This window comes from Aegilops tauschii, chromosome 7 (assembly GCF_002575655.3).
Source record: "Aegilops tauschii subsp. strangulata cultivar AL8/78 chromosome 7, Aet v6.0, whole genome shotgun sequence".
Taxonomy (NCBI): domain Eukaryota; kingdom Viridiplantae; phylum Streptophyta; class Magnoliopsida; order Poales; family Poaceae; genus Aegilops; species Aegilops tauschii.
Window position 1 is genome coordinate 591167826 of NC_053041.3, and position 16711 is coordinate 591184536.

General features: G+C 43.6%; 1 pseudogene; it reads right to left on the minus strand.

Moving 5' to 3' along the window:
- Positions 1-16711, minus strand: part of LOC141027463 (rust resistance kinase Lr10-like) — a 260444-nt pseudogene that overhangs the window by 169498 nt on the left and 74235 nt on the right.

The window sequence follows — 16711 nt, forward strand, 5'->3', positions numbered from 1 at the left end:
CTAGTCAATCCATTACTAATTGCCAATTCTCAAACAAGTAAATATGGAAACAATTATAATGCATATCATAAATGGATGTCATTAAACACGCCATGCATGGTAACATATATCTTTAGAAGGAAAAAATACTACACATTAGATATATTACAAATTAGGTATATATGAATTCATCTGTTTAGTATGTACCCGTTAAATTTTTATACATATATATCCAGAATATTTAGTATGTATATATGATTTCATCTGTTTAGAATGTACCCGTTAAATTTTAATACACATATACCCAGAATATTTAGTACGTACACATTAGATTTTTATCTATGTATATACCCAGAATATTTAGTACGTATATATTAGATTTTTATCTATGTATATACCCAGAATATTTAGTGTGTATCAATCAGATTAGATATGTACGGATTCATTTATTTATTACACACTCATTGATTTTTTAGTACGTATATACCCAGAATATTTAGTATGTAACACATTAGATTTTTTTATGTATATACCCAGAATATTTAATACATACCCACTAGATTAGGTACGTCTGGATTCACTTACTTGGTATGTATTGATTAGAGTTTTGTGTATGTATACACCCTAGAGTACTCAATATATTTTTCTTGTATATGCATACTCATCGTATTTACATACCTTGTCATTAAATTTATGAGTATATACCTCAATACAATAAATACATAGAATCATGTGTGGGTATATGTAACAAACATTCCTTAAACTAAAAATAATCATCAGTGGATGTATGTACGTTGGAAAAAAATCATGTCTGGGTATCAGCATGCATCATATATTCCTACAACTAAAACAATTTTTTATGATCGCATTTTATATTATTTGGTCACCTTAATTTGTATAGAAATATTAGCCATTAAAAAGTCCGACCCGGTCTATTTTTTTAAAATACTAGATACCTTGAAACATAAAACTTTAGAAAAATGCATAAAAACATCCTTAATATACATACGAACCATAGGAACGACGTTTCGTATTATTTGTCATATTTGATACCTTAAGAAATAAGATTATATATACATACCCTTTTTGTTTGGAAAGGAATCATACTAGGAAACCGTAGTATATTATTTTGTTGGAAAGCAATTATTGTCCATTTATGCTTGTAGTGCATGCAAACAAAATTTGGAAAGCCATGCACTACAAATATGACTTGCTATATTGCTACTTAGGTGCCCAGGCACCTAGGTGCCCCATATAATTTACCTATATATATATATATACATATATATATATATACATATATATATATATATATATATATATATATATATATATATATATATATAGTTTCGGTCCTATCGCACACACACACTTTTTTTGCTCACCTATGTGTCGAGAGGGATATCGAACACCTTCTTAATTAGCTAGTATCTCTAGAAATAGCTCTAACTATCTAGGGAGAGAGAGAGCTAGGGAGAGAGAGGGAGGAGAGGTAGGGCATTAATGGAAGGGGGTGGTGGAGGGGCAAAGAAGAGGGGGAGGGAGGGCATTAATGGAGGGGCTGGTGGAGGGGCAAAGAAGAGGGGGAGGAGGGAGTGCATTAATGAGGGGGTGGTGGAGGGGCAAAGAAGAGGGGGAGGGGGAGCATTGAAAGGAACAAGCAAGTGCAAGGAAAGGAGGAGAAAGGAAGGGGGGAAGAAGGGGGGAGGTGGTAGGTATTTTGGCCGGCGACCATAGAAGTAGCGCTGGTCACCAATGCGTGCTACTGCTATGGTCGCCAGCCAAAATATCTACTGCTAAGTTCTACTAGCTATAGCACCGGTAGGAAAAACACGCTACTGGTAAAAGTGTACACATAGAAGAAATAGTTGTAGCGTGTTTCTTATAATAGGCGCTATAGATCCTGAACTAACAGTAGCGCTAGGTAGACGACCGGCGCTGCTAATATTTATTGATCTGGTGGTGTGGTAGGTGTGGCACACTTACCAGTAGCGTGCCCAAAGGAAACCAGTGTTGCTGCTAATCTATACCAGCAGCGCTCTTTGTACCCAGCGCTACTGGTAATTACTAGTAGCATGGGAGCACAAACAAACGATACAGGTAAACTTATATGTATAAGCATTTTCCTATTAGTCTGCCGTCGATCCTCGCCGAACTTGGTTGCGGATCCCCCACGGTCGTTCTCCTGCTCCGGTGCTCCCCGTATTCGCCCACCTCCCCGGGCGCGCTCATGCTGAGCTCCTGAGCCCGACGGTGCCGCTAGTTCGTCGGATTAGTGCCGGAATCTTCAACTCCAACGAGCTCCGCCACCTGCCTTCTCTGGAGAGGAGCGTTCTGACACCGTCCATCCACCCCCACCGTCATTTCGGGTACGGTCATACTCGTCTCGATACGTTGGATCCATCCCCCTCCCCTCCGGTGGTCGCCGAAGTCTCCTCGCCGGAGAACCACCAGCGACAGCGCCACCTCCTGTATTTGCCTCTCTCTCTCTCTCTCAAACTTTACGGGGTGAGCCCACCCGTCAGTCTCTCTCTCTCCCTCACCCGATGTGGAATGACTGGAGGCGTATTCGAAGAATACGCGTTCGATGTGGCCGCTTCTGGTTTTTCCAAATTTCTGTTTAATTCAAATATTTTGACCAGAACTTTGACCAGCTATATCTCTTAAACCATAAGACCAAATGAGTTGATTCTTTTTGCATTAGTTTTGTATTCAGCTAAAGCTTCTGTATGCCAAGTTTGAGTATTTTTCTTGCTGTAGGCAATTTCTGGTGCAATAAAATGCTTTATGTGACATTTTGTTTTTGCATTTAAATTATTTTTAGAAGGTTCTAGTTGCCTTGGAGAAGACCAGGAGTATTGTGACACTCCTCTGTACTAAGGCAAGCCACAACATTCATTTGCAAGGATGGCATTGCAATAGCAATTATTCTACTTGAATTAAAATTCTTTTTATGCATTTAGTTGAAGTAATTTACTATATAAAACTTGTGCATATTATTTCATCCATGCTACATTTATGCAGTAGACTAAATGTCATCTTGGTATCATGTGCAATAGAAATCATTTCTTATGCTCGTGTTTTGTATGATGCATTCCTTATTTAGATACATTAAAACGGAGCACCCTCCCAGCCCTCTCAGGCCATCAACATTTCTAATCGTTGGATCGTCACTTTTAGTCGTGTTTGGCTGTCGGATTTATTGTTAGTCCCACCTAAATCTCGTGTGCAGGCTGACTCACGCGTCAGGCTGTGCTGGCCTTTTCGAGCCGCTGCTTCGGTGGCTTTTTGGGTGTCTTACGTTCAATTGGGCCTACTGGCCTACTGGGCCTATACTAGCATTCCGTCCAACAACGCAACGCAAGTGTAGAACCCTAAAACAACCGAAATCACTAGTCGAGGAGTACTCGTTGCAAAGATCACTCCAATTCCCCGGTTATGACAAGTGGCGCACATGCAGCACGCCACTTGTCGCCACCTGGGAGTTTTCCCTTTTTTCGTAGCACTAGTAGAAAAAGGGGCTTTCGTTTGGGCCTGGCCAGCCCATTAGTCCCGGTTTTATACGAACCGGGACCAATGGGTGCATTCGTCCCAGTTCGTGAGCCCAGGTGGCCGGCCGGGGCCTCGTGGGCTTTGGTCCCGGTTCGTCTGGACCCATTTGTCCCGGTTCTAGGCACGAACCGGGACCAATGGGCCTCGCTGGCCCACATCCATTGGTCCCGGTTCCAGCCACGAACTAGGACAAATGAGTTGCCTATATATATAGCCCATCGCCGGCGAGCAGAGCACTCCACACTGCTCTGTTTTTTGCTGCCCGGCGAGGGGAGGGCATTTGGGTGCTCTAGCTCACCTCCTATGCACATGAGGTGTTCGATTAAATGTCCGAGCCACACTAGTTAATATTTCTTCTCTCGAAACTCGACCTCCGAGCTCCATTTTTCCCGAGATTTTTCTAGGTTTAGCAGTCCGTCATGTCCCGTCCCCGTCTTCACCGCCGTCGATCGCCCGGGCCGATCTCGTCGTCGCCACCACCATGGTGAGCCTCTTGTTCTTATTTTATTTCTGAAAGAACAAAAATTCTTATTTCAGATAGATACTTGTCTAATTTTCTTACTTTTATTATTCCTTGTTATTATATAGTGCGATGGTTCTAGTATCCGCCCCCGTCGGCCCTCGTCCTGTCTATGATTCGGATGTGGTATATATTATCTTTTTATAACTATTTGGTTCATTTATTGTTTATGACAATTATGCCGACCAACGTGACATAGATTTTATTTATGTAGGAGGTGGTTGAACCGGAAATTCCAACCGACCCTATTGTCGAGAGGTTAAATTTAGTTGAATAAGAAAACAATTACTTGAAGGAAAAAATAAAAAATTGAGGAGGAGAAGATGATATTGGAGTTGCATGTTGTGGATGTTGTCGATGATCACAAGATCAAGATGGATGGAATGCAGTTGAAGATTAAAAAGATTAGAAAATATGCCATTCATACCGAGGCTTGGTATCATTATGCCGTTGGATCAATTGTTACCTTAGTTGTGATCATGATCGCATTTGTTGTCGCATTGAAAGGTTTTACATAGTTTCAATGTATGGTTTAACTAGATCCTCTCGAGAGCTATATGTTGTTCAATTTGAACTATGTATGTACTTTGGTTTTAATGTGATGATGAACTACTATTAATTTGTTCACTTATCTATCCATGTTCATTTGTAGTGCTTTTCAATTTCAGGGTCTTATAGCTGAAAAAATCAGTAAATTAATGCACGAAAAATAACAAATGAAGTCAGAAAGGGTTAAAAATTGATGATGTAGATTTGAATGGTGCATTTTGAACACAGAAAAACTATGGACTTCAAATAAGTTCAAAAAATGAAATCCCTTTGTAACAGACGAGTTTCCGTATGAAACCCTGATACTTCGAAAGAGATTGTCTGTTTTGTACACGAAGTGCATCCAGTTTTTGCCGTAAGCCTCTCTACTTTCTTGCACATGCTATGTGGGTGAAATGATGATACCATGCCAACTTTCAACCTTTTCAGAGTTCATTTGTAGTGCTTTTCAATTTCAGGGTCTTATGGCTGAAAAAATTAGTAAATGCACGAAAAATAACAAATGAAGTCAGAAAGGGTTGAAAATTGATGATGTGGCATTGAATGGTGCATTTTGAACACAAAAAAACTATGGAGTTCAAATAAGTTCAAAAAAATGAAATCCCAAACTATGGTGAATTATCAAAGTATTTTCTATTCAAAATCATTAAAAGCAAAATGAATTTTCATAAACAACTTTTTTGTTACAAACTTTAATAGCAAAAAGAATTATCATAAAATAAAATAAATAAGTAATTAGAAGCAAAATAATATAAACTATAATAAAATATATAAGTAGAAACAAAATAAAATAAACTTTAATAACATAAATGAAATTTATGAAACTAAAATTATCAAAGTATTTTCTGTCCAAAACATTATAAGCAACCTCTACTAAAATTATATAAAATACATGCAACTAAAATTATCAAAGTATTTTCTGTTCAAAATCATTAAAAGCAAACAGAATTTTCATAAAGAACTTTTTTTGTTAGAAACTTTAATAGCAAAAAGAATTATCATAAATTAAAATAAATAAGTAATTAGAAACAAAATAAAATAAAATAAATAAGTATTTTGTTGTAAGTAGAAACAAAACAAAAAAAGCAAAAAAGAAAACAAAAAAGGGAAAAAATAAAAAAATTGCCACCTACTGGGCCACCATGGCCTGAATATGACTAGAAACCCATCAATGGGCCAGAATTCAGGCCTGCAGAAGGCCCAGTAGGCCCATCTGGCATAGCAGTGACAATTAGGCTCGTAAGCCTGCAATAGAGTGGAGCTCGAGAGGGGTGCGGCAGTGGGGCTTATAAACAACTGCGCGCCCCTCTCAACTAGCGAGGTGGGACTAAACTCTCACCACCACGCCGCTGTGCGCGGCCTCTGGTCCCGGTTGGTGGCACCAACCGGGACTAAAGGTGGGCATTGGTACCGGTTCTTGCCACCAACCGGAACCAATTCCCCCCCTTTAGTACCGGTTGGTGCCACCAACCGGGACCAAAGGCCGCCGCTTCCCGCCCTTTGGGCTGCTGAAAAGAGACCTTTGGTCCCGGTTGGTGGCACCAACCGGTTCTAAAGGTGGCATTGGTACCGATTGGTGGCACGAACCGGGACCAATGCTTTGTGTATATAAGCAGCACTTGTCAAATTTTTCATTCAGTTCTTCGATCTGCCTCTCTGCCGCCGAACGCCTCGACACCGACGAACACCTCGATGCCTCCAGGCTGCCGAACCTCGACGCCGACGCCGTCGCCGCGCCCTGCCTGCCCCGACGCCTCCGCGCCCCTGCCCTGCCGCGACGCCGACGTCGTGCGCCCCTGCCCTGCCCCGACGCCGACGTTGTGCGCCCCTGCCTCGCCCCGACACCGTCGCGCCCCTACGCTACCCCGACGACGCCGCCATGCGCCCCTACCTCGACCTCGACGCCAACGCCGCCGTGCTCCTGCCCTGCCCCGACACTGCGCCACGCCCTGCCCTGCCGTCAACGCCGCCGCACCACTGCCCGCCGGACAGGCCGGTACTCCCTCCTCCCTCCCACCCCTCTCCTCTGTCCTTCCTTCATGTATGTGATGATGGTGAAGTTGGTTCAGTGCATAGTTTCAGAGAATTGCATGTTTTCAGCCATGTCCACAAGGTGTTTGATTAAATGCTAGGGCTAGCTAGGGAACTTTGTTTTATGTGAAACTTGGCAGGATGATGTCTCCTTGGATGTTAGTGAAGATGGTCAAGTTGGTTTGATAAAAGGAAAAACTTGTTAGTGCAAGTTTTATTAAAATTTAGTGCTGGACAGAAACTACATGAATTTTTTGGTGCACTTGCTACATGAAATTGGGGCTGCCCTTCTGGGCTTAAGGGTTTAGTAGCAAGGACTACAAGATGTAAAAAATTCAGATTTTTTTTAGCAAGGAAAAATAGGGTTGTAGTTCAATGCCAAGATTGGACCAAAATTGAAAAATGGAAGTTGTGCTCAAAATTTTCAAATGACCAAAGTGGGTTTTTGAATAAAAATGATCTATAGGCATCAGAGGACTTCTCAAAAAAATTGTGGCATTTGAAAGGAATTATTTGAAATAGTTCTAGTGCAAAAAGGTCATTCTAGAGTTTGAAAATACTAATAAAAGAATTTTTTGAGGACAGATCATTAAAAAAATAATTACTACTGATGTTTTTGTTCATAGCATTTTTTTTGTCCATGTATGTATGTATGAATGGATGGATGGATGGATATGGATGTATATACAAAATATTCATATATGCTGTTTTTTTTTTGTTCATAGCAATTTTTTTCCATGTATGTATAATTTATGTATGTATGTTCATATATGCAAAAGTTACATTTAAGAAAAAATAAGAAAATTCTATTTTTTCTTCTTCTCTTCTATCCCGATAACTTCAACACGAGGGGGGGTCGATATACCCCCTCCCCGATAACATTATTGTCCCATGTATGTATGTCGTCGTTGTCGATATAACCCCCTCCCAATAACTTCGACATGAGGGGCGGTCGATATATATACCCCCTCTCGACCGTGATAACTTATACCACGGGAGCACCCCCCCCGGCCCTCTCGCTCGACCAAAACTCTCGAGGACACCCAAACTTACCAAGTTAAAAGAGCGTTGTCGTCGAGGCCACCCCGAACCCCTGAAGCGTTGTTGAGGCCACCCCAAACCCTTGAAGCGTTGCCGAGGCCACCCCAAACCCTAGAGAAGCGTCGAGGCCAGGCCACTAATATGATTCCTTATTGTGCTTAGCTAGCTAGTTCAACGTTTGCCACTAATATATCCATCTGTCATGTTTGAATAATAATTGCCATGTTGTAAATATTTGCAGAAACTATGGATCCGCACCCCCAAGACGAAGCAAAAGAAGCGGTGTTGGGGGAGATAATCACACACGGAAGTGATGCCGTCTTGTCGTTTCTCAACGACACATGCACCGATGGTCTGGAAAGACAGGATGAAGAAGCAGGCTATGACGATGATCAAACAATGGAGGAGGAAGGACACCATGATGACGGCTCCGGTGACCGAATGGAGGGGGAAGGACACCGTGATGACGGCTCCGGTGACCGAATGGAGGGGGAAGGACACCGTGATGATGGCTCCGGTGACCGAACGGAGTCCGGCCAGGTATATATATTAATTAATTAAGCATGTGCTGACTATATAGCTAATTGATGCATTAATTGTTTTTGGTATGTACACATATTAACTCTCTTCTTTTCTTCTTTTCTAGCCCTCCGGATCGAGCAACACTTCGGTAACGAGACGAGGCCCGAAGAGAAAGTTGCGCACGGATGAAAGGTACACGATCATCGAAATTGATCGCGCTGGCCAACCGATTGAACCCCTTCAGACCAAGCAAAAATTTAATGCTCAGTGCGGGGTTCTAGTTAGGGACATGATCCTGATCAGCATCGAGCAATGGTTGAAGCCTAAGGACATAGGCTCTCAGGTGTCTTATGTCAGCGATAGGCAGAAAGCTGATCTTTGGACCGCGCTGCGGGAAAATTTCACCTTCCCGCGAGAGGAAGATCCAGAGAATCCAGTTAAAAAGCCAATGATCAAGGCTTATGCTCTTAGGAAGATGGTTGAGCTATTCAGGAGGTGGAAGAATGAGCTGAAATCATCGTTTGTCGACCAAGACAAGACTCCAGAATTCATCGGCCGATTTGAGAAGATCAAAGATCAGTGGCCCGCATTTGTCACCAAAAAGAAATCTGAGAGAGCAGCGAAGATGTCAGCGACAAACAAGAAAAATGCTGCAAAGAAGAAGCATCACCATCGCACGGGGTCAGGTGGCTACCTGAAAGCCCGGCAGTTGTGGGACAAGGCTGAGAATGACCTCATTGATAAAGGAATCGAACCAGAGACGCGACGCTGGCCAGACCGTTGCAGGACTTGGTTCTTCGGGGTTGGGGGAAAACTGGACCCTGTAACAGGGAAGTGCGTTTGGACCAACGAGCAGCTGAACAGACCGATCGAGAAGCTTCAGGAGTATATCGAAAAAGCGCAGCAAGGGACGTTCATTCCGGATAGAGAGAACGACGAGCTCACAGAGGCCCTCGGGAATCCTGAGCACCCCGGACGGACACGAGGCACGCCAGGCTCCCTTTCATGGAAGGCTGGATTTCCCGACGCAGGCGGTTACAAACACAGGGAGAGGAAGAAGAAAAAGGAGTTGACCCAACTACAGGCGCTGCACGCAAGGGTACAAGCGCTAGAGGAACGAGACGCAGTTCGCAGCACGCGGCCTGCTGAAGCTACACCCGAAGCTACCCCGTGATCTCAGCGGAGAAGCAGCGTGGCTTCCAAGGAGCTGCTTCAGGAGCATGTCTTCACGGCTCCTGCTAGCTACCCCGTGGATGCTATCACGGAGTCTCAGCATTGCCACCTTATGACGCAGTGGATGGAATTGAAAGTCAAGGCGGTTGTTGGCTCTGTTGCACCTCCTGAACCTGGCGCAACTTTTCACTACCGGCCGATTCCAGAAGGATATGCTAGGGTGATGATGGATGAAATCACAGAAGGATTTGAGGACCTCCAGCTTGACCACCCTCCGGCGAGGGATCAGGGCACTCAGCCTCCTTCTCCGGCGCGTGGCGGCACTCCGCCTCCTTCTCCGCCTGCGCCGGCACGCCCGAGCAGCCACCAGCCTCCTCCTTCTCCGCCTTGCCAGCAAGGGCGGAAGAGACCCGCTGCCGCCCCGGCTGCTCCGGCGCGTCGTAGTCCTTCTCCTCCGCCTCGTAAGCAAGCACGAAAGAAGACAGCCGCAGCCACTCCGTCTGCTCCGGCTTCTAGTAGTACAGCCAGAGGCGGGAGGCAATACAGATACGGTCCACCTCTCAAGCCTCTAGAGAAATTACCGTGCGAGAGGACCGTGGAAGAAAACAAGAAGATCGTACAAAAAGAAGTGAAGGACTTCTTTGAAGGGGTGAAAGCAGAGAGACATCCACCTCCGGAGGAGAAGGTAGATCCGGTGAAAGCAAAGCGCACTATCGATGCCCTGAGGAAACCACCAAAGTCTCCGCCGAAAACCAACTATGAGCGCGTTATTAAAAAGGTATATCTCGAAGCGGAGCGGCCGGGAAGTACTGTCAGTGATCAAAGGTTAAAAGAACGACCAGCAGCTGGGAAAAAAATTGCCCAGCTCGGCGAACAAGCGAACCAATCGTGCCCCCCGCTCAATGTGTCTAGCGACATCGTCGCTAATGATCCGGGATGGTGCCCGGTTATACCAATCTTGGAGATTACCTGCCCGACGATGTACATTATGATTTCTTGGAGGTGGACGAACACAGATACAAGTACGGGAAGCCTCTCGTCAAAGATGAAAAATCTCTAACAACGATGATGCGAAGATTCCATGATTGGTACATGAAAACCTGCAGAGAGTCTGGGGGGGCGGATACTTTGTATCTGAGAGTTAAAGAGGAGCACGACCTCGTTGGAATTGATCTGTTGTATGTTCCATTTGAGGAGTTCTTCCAGTTCTTCAATCAAAAGGCCCTCGATAAATTAACGGTCACTTGCTACTGTCTGTAAGTACTACTTCTGTCATTAAGTCTCTATATATAGCTCAGCTCTTTCATTGCATGTACTTATAATTATCCTCACTATATTATGCAGATTGAAGAAAAGCAGAAATGTATGATATTGGGTTCATTAACACAAATCTCATAGATGAATTTCAGGTTAAAAAGAGCGCCCAAGATGCCGAGGCCAACTTGCTCAAACCATTGATAATAAATCAAAACAAAGATTTAATACTCTTTCCTTACAACTTCGAGTGAGTGTTACTGTCGTGTGCATATTCGGTTTCCCTTATTACTCGAGCGAGGTTATAGTAATGTAATTGATGAGTTATGCATGCGTGCGCAGCTTTCACTATATTCTCCTGGAGATTAAGCTTGAGCGTGGACTAGTAACCGTCTTAGACTCGAGACGAAAAGATCCCGAGACCTATGCGGACATGACTAAAATTCTCAACAAGTAAGTTCAATCGATCATTATCGCACCATATCGGCAACTTTTTGTTCATTTCCTGATATCTCAAGTAATAATTATTTTCTTTGTCTTGCAGGGTTTGGAAAAAGTTCACTGCAGAAGCTCCGGGACTGCCGAAGGAGCTGCGATATACATACTCGAAAGTAAGTACTACTAGCTAGCTAGTTGCGCGCATCTCCCGTTGATTCTAGCTACTTTCATCAATGCCATTTATAATGCTTCATTATCAGTTTGATTGACCTCTATTTCTCGTAAAGTGCTTGTGGCAGGAACAAGGGAATGATTACTATGGATACTATGTGTGCGAGTTCATCTACAACGCGACTTGCAAAGATAAGCGGGGCTACTCTAAAAGACAATATGAAGTGCGTAAGCAATAATATTCACAATTTCATTTTATTACACCATCATTTCTGTTGAGTTTCATTCATATATATGTACTAACCCCCTTCTTCAAATTAGACGTGGCAGATGCGGAATGAACTCCTACCACAAGATCGCATGAAAGCAATTCAAGAGGAATTGGCGGGATTCTTTCTTGACCACGTCATCAATAAAGCCGGAGAATACCATGTGGAACTTGAGTTCAGATGCTAGGGGATTGTAAGAGATCTTACATATTGTATATGTATGTAGCCAGTAGCGTCGGATAGATAATACGAAAACTTGTTGTTCGACCAATCTCTGGGAGAAGGAGAGGTCGATCACTTCTCTCGGTATGCATGACAAACTTCTGTACTTAATGGTTTCCTTTATTTTCTTACTAGCTAGCGTGTCGAGGGCCTCTCTATACGTATAGTACGTAGCGTCGACCAAGCACGGAGATAAGAGAGGACACTTCTCTCTATTAATTAATTAGCTACCTAACACTATATGAAACACCTTAATTAACCATACAAAATCCCCAAATCCACCCCCCCTTTCAGAAAAAACAAAACAAAAACCCTAGCCCCTGAACAGCTGACGCGTGGATGCCTATTGGTCCCGGTTGGTGCCACCAACCGGGACTAAAGGGCCTCCTGCCTGGGCTCGCAGCACCAGCCACGTGGAGGCCCATCTGTCCCGGTTCGTGTAAGAACCGGGACTAAAGGCCTAGGCATTAGTAATGACCCTTTAGTCCCGGTTCCCCAACCGGGACAGATGGGCCTTATGAACCGGGACAAAATGGGCCTTATGAACCGGGACAAATGACCCTTTTTCTACTAGTGCAGATCCGTTTATTCGAAACGTTTTATCTCTAAAGCTGTGCAACCAAATCTCGAACTGCTTTCACCATTGGATTCCTCGCGTCGAGTTCTTCAAAACTAGATCCCATGTTGATAGGTTTTGACGAATTTTTTTCACAAAAAAACCAGACGCAAAAACCGAACCGGGAGCACGGGTTTTTCCCTTTCCGAAAGACGCACGCCCGTGCCTCTCACGAAATCACAACCGTACCTCTCTAACAGACTCACAACATTTGGAGATCTCTAACAGACTCACAATATTTGTACAGGGAAAGAGTCTGTTAAGATGTAGTAAACTACAGAAGATTGCACGACATAGTTCTATTGTTAGGTCAATGAATTTTAGGAATCCATAGAAACACAACAGATCAGCCTTTGGCCTGACTCTTTAATATGTAGGCCTTTTCCCCTTTTCAAGCAAAGATCACAACAAAAATGTAGTAATAAGTGTCCCTTGAAGGCCACAATTGTTTTTGTCAATTATTATGGTGAGGTTAAGCTGCAATATTTGTTAGATTTTGACATAGTTTAACAAGGCTTATAGGTGCATTGGCACATAGGTACGTGCAATTAAAACTTCTGCCCAGCATGAAGAAAGGGGGGATATGACCATGGATGCCGCAGAACATACAAACTGCAAGAGCTAAGACCTCCCAGCCTGAACAAAGGGAGGACTTGACCACTGCAGAACATACAAACTGCAATAGTTAAGACCTCTGGCTCGCTGGCTCCATCTACATCTCGGCAGACCGGCAGCTCCTGCTGCAGCTCGGAGCTGCAGAAGGGGGCATGGCGCCACCGTTGCTTGTACCAGCGAGCCAAATCCTTGCAGTTGCTGCTGTCACTCCCCACCGAAGGTGGCGTCTGTTCTGGCTGTGCCGGCACTCCCTGAAGCTGGTGACTTTCCACTACAAGCGAGGCTCCAGCAAGACCATGGCGGTCTCCGTTGCCGCTCAGGTAAAAACCAACCTCCTTCGTGATTTGATGAATCTGTAGAATTTTTTGTGATTCAATTCCACTGTAGCACGAGGGGCACCATAATATACTCTTTTGCTGAGATTAGTGGCACGGCAAAGTACATCTTCATTTTCTGAAAACAGAACAAGATGCAGGGAGTGAGCACTCGTAGAAGTAAACTCCAAAAGGATAAACTTATAACTTCACTAAATAACTATACCAGGAGAAAAAATTACTGATTACATCCTCATGGTCTCGTCATTTACAATCTCTACTATTAAAGGAGAATCGAACGTTGTGATGGTTCGACCACATCTTCCCTCGTTCGATCTCCTCTCCCACCCCCCTCCTACGAGCCCACGCATGCAACGAGCCAAGGCCTATTATTTTCCCTTAATTGTGCAACCTTCCCTCCAACCCAGCCCACCGATCTCGAGGCCCCAGCCACGTTCCGAAAGAAAGTTCCCACGACCCACGAAGTCACGAACACATGCCCACCACGCCCCATTCTCCCCCACGTTGCTCCCAATCACGTCTCTCTCGCCAGACCTGAGAAATTTCGCCGCCGCCGCTCTACTCCTCATTCGCCCCTCGTGGTCGTCGTGACCGCAGTCCTGGTCGTGGGAGCATGCCCGCCGGGATGGCGTACGTGCTGCAGCTCGGCCGCCGGGATGGGGTATGGGCTGTGAGCTCGTTCGCCAGGATACAGGGTGGGAGCGCGGTGCGGGATTGGGGGGAAATTCGCCGCCGCCGCTCCTCTCCTCATTCACCTTGTGAGTTTCCGTTTCTATTGGTTGACTTTCACGTCTCCGGCAAGGGTAGCGAGGCAAGCGATCAGGGCGGTGATGGCGAGGGACGTCGGTGTGGATGCTGCGGCGGCGGCAGCCTCATCGCTGACATCGATCGATCCCTGGAACCCGCCTTCCTGCACTCCAATGATGCAACACGCCCATGCCGCCTCTCCTCCCTCTAAGGCCGATGTACTCAACGCGTAAGGTATCCAGCTAGACTCTCGTGCTTACTGGATTACAGTTATACTCTGGAATACCTTTACGTTCTCTAGCTGATCGACCTAATGATTCAATGAGTTTGGAGTTGTAGAGGACATGGAAGGTCGCTTATTCAGAACCACGTATGATGTTCTTCAGTAATTTAACATCTTTTCTTCATCACTATATGTTCAGGTTGTGGAGCATACATTCTGGATCATACATCCCGCAGGCATTCTGTTAACTTGCAGGATATACTCACACAGGTATAACTTGGCGACTTGGCTTATGGTAGACGACCTTTTCATTAGCTATACTTAGATCAAGTTGTACTACTGAGGTAGCAGTAATTAATGATGTTGTAGTTAGTTGTAATCAATGAGGAAAAACAGGTCTGGGTCGTATTGTGTTATACCGAAAACCATTGAAAAATACCAATTTCAGAAATAACGACTTGCATATTAAATGGTTTATTGTATACAAATCTATATCCAGATCAGTTGTAGCAGTTATACTTCATATCGGAAATATTGATATTGCCAATGAAACATAAGATGATTTGTCTGGGAGACTGTAATTAAGGATGATAGTCCAGGTTTCACCTTAAGACTGCGGCAAAGCTATTGGAGTGAATACATTTTGGTGAGCATCAAGCTTCTTATTTTCTGTATGTTTAGTATGACGATAATCAAAATGCTAACTGTTTAAGTTTCTCTTGCAGATGTAAGTGCAATAACTTCATTCCTCGACATTTCTTTTGGGAGGCAGATGGCCTTGATGCCGTAGCATGAGTTGGTGTTGGCCATATGTAGTAAGATGTATTGAGATTCAGATATTGTATGCCTTCCAATACCTCTATATATGGTCTGTACATCTACATGTATCAAATTTGCTTCTTTTTCTTAAATTTATCTCTTGACTTCTCTTTCAATGCCATTGCAATATTTCCATTTTCACTTTACATTAGTAGAAATAAATTGTGCCTCTTAGTCGTGAGATAGTATTAATCGCCATGCTCTTATGGTGATTATCTGACAAGTGTTTTATTTCAAATGTTGTGTTGTAGTTCAGATATTGACAAGGATGATCATATCTTGGATTTAATCTTGCTTAGGTATTTGTTACAAGTAACTTATATAGTTCCATGTTCCACTTCTACTACAGTTGGCATTGGCAACGCCAACTGGTTGGTGATACTTCATGTGAGGTTGATGAGGCAGCACGAGGAGTTTGATATTCTATGGGACGCTCGACTATTGGAAAGGCAGGTTCTCTATAATTTTCGTGTATTGGAGTCCTCTTCAGTTTGTGTTCTTAGTGATGTACTTCTTTGAAGAGACTAAATATATGGGTGATTTTATTTATCGGCAGTGCAGCCGTCAGCGGATTTAATTTATGTTCTGTTGCTCTAATAAGGGTTCACGTCGAGGTATGCTTGCTAATTCTTTCTTAAGATACTTCCTAAGTGGTACTTAATTTCCAGGTACTTCAAGGACTTTGACTTTGTTAGTTAAAATTTCATTTTAATCCATGTGATCAATTTTTGTATGGGCAATGAAAGTTCATAAAATACTTGATTTTCTTGGTACTTGTTAGGTTACTACATGTGAGATTAATTGAACCCCTGATTATAAGTCTTTCTGTTTGATCTGCTACATTGCCATTATGCTTGGTTGTGGAAGTGCATGGCAATCATAGGTCACATTACGCCAATTGTGCTTGTTAAGGAATGGTTTTTGGAGACGTGCGTACTGGTTAGAGGCCACATGATGCCAATTCTGCTTGCATAATTGTACAGATTGATTTGGGAGACCTGCGTGGGATGCTCAACTCTGGCTTCAGCCTCTGAAGATGTTCCCCCCATCCTGAAGATGTGAACTACGCTGCTGCTCCCGGTATGTGTGTTGCTTCTGCTGGATGATGCTCTGTTGCCGTTGTTGCCTCAGCCCTCCTAACTGTCAGCTTCTTCCCTTCTGTTGCTGCTCGATGAAGTTGGTCATGCTGCTAGCTTTGCATGCTATGGAGTTTCTGTCCCTACCTACGATAAATTCAGTATTGATCTACACATGTGTTTATACAAAGTTCCAAGACCTGGCTGATGATATAGTTTTGACTTATAATGATCTGACTATGTATGCCTTTTTCTGGAGATATATGTATGTCAGTATGCATTATTAAGTATATACTGGGCACAGAAGGGGGGTGTATTATTGTATCTCAGTGTGTAACATCATCTTTTAACCGAATATTTTATTCAATCTGAATTTAGATCTTTTATTTAGCATGTACTAGCTTGTGATTGCCTATGCTGCAAACTGTAATTAATTTTCTATAGCTGCCGGCTATGTACTACAGTTTGCTAATGCACTTGGGATCATTTCTGGTTTGATAATAAATGAAGGTATGTCTAATTTGGATCTTAACTAGAGCACCAACGTATGCTTCTAACA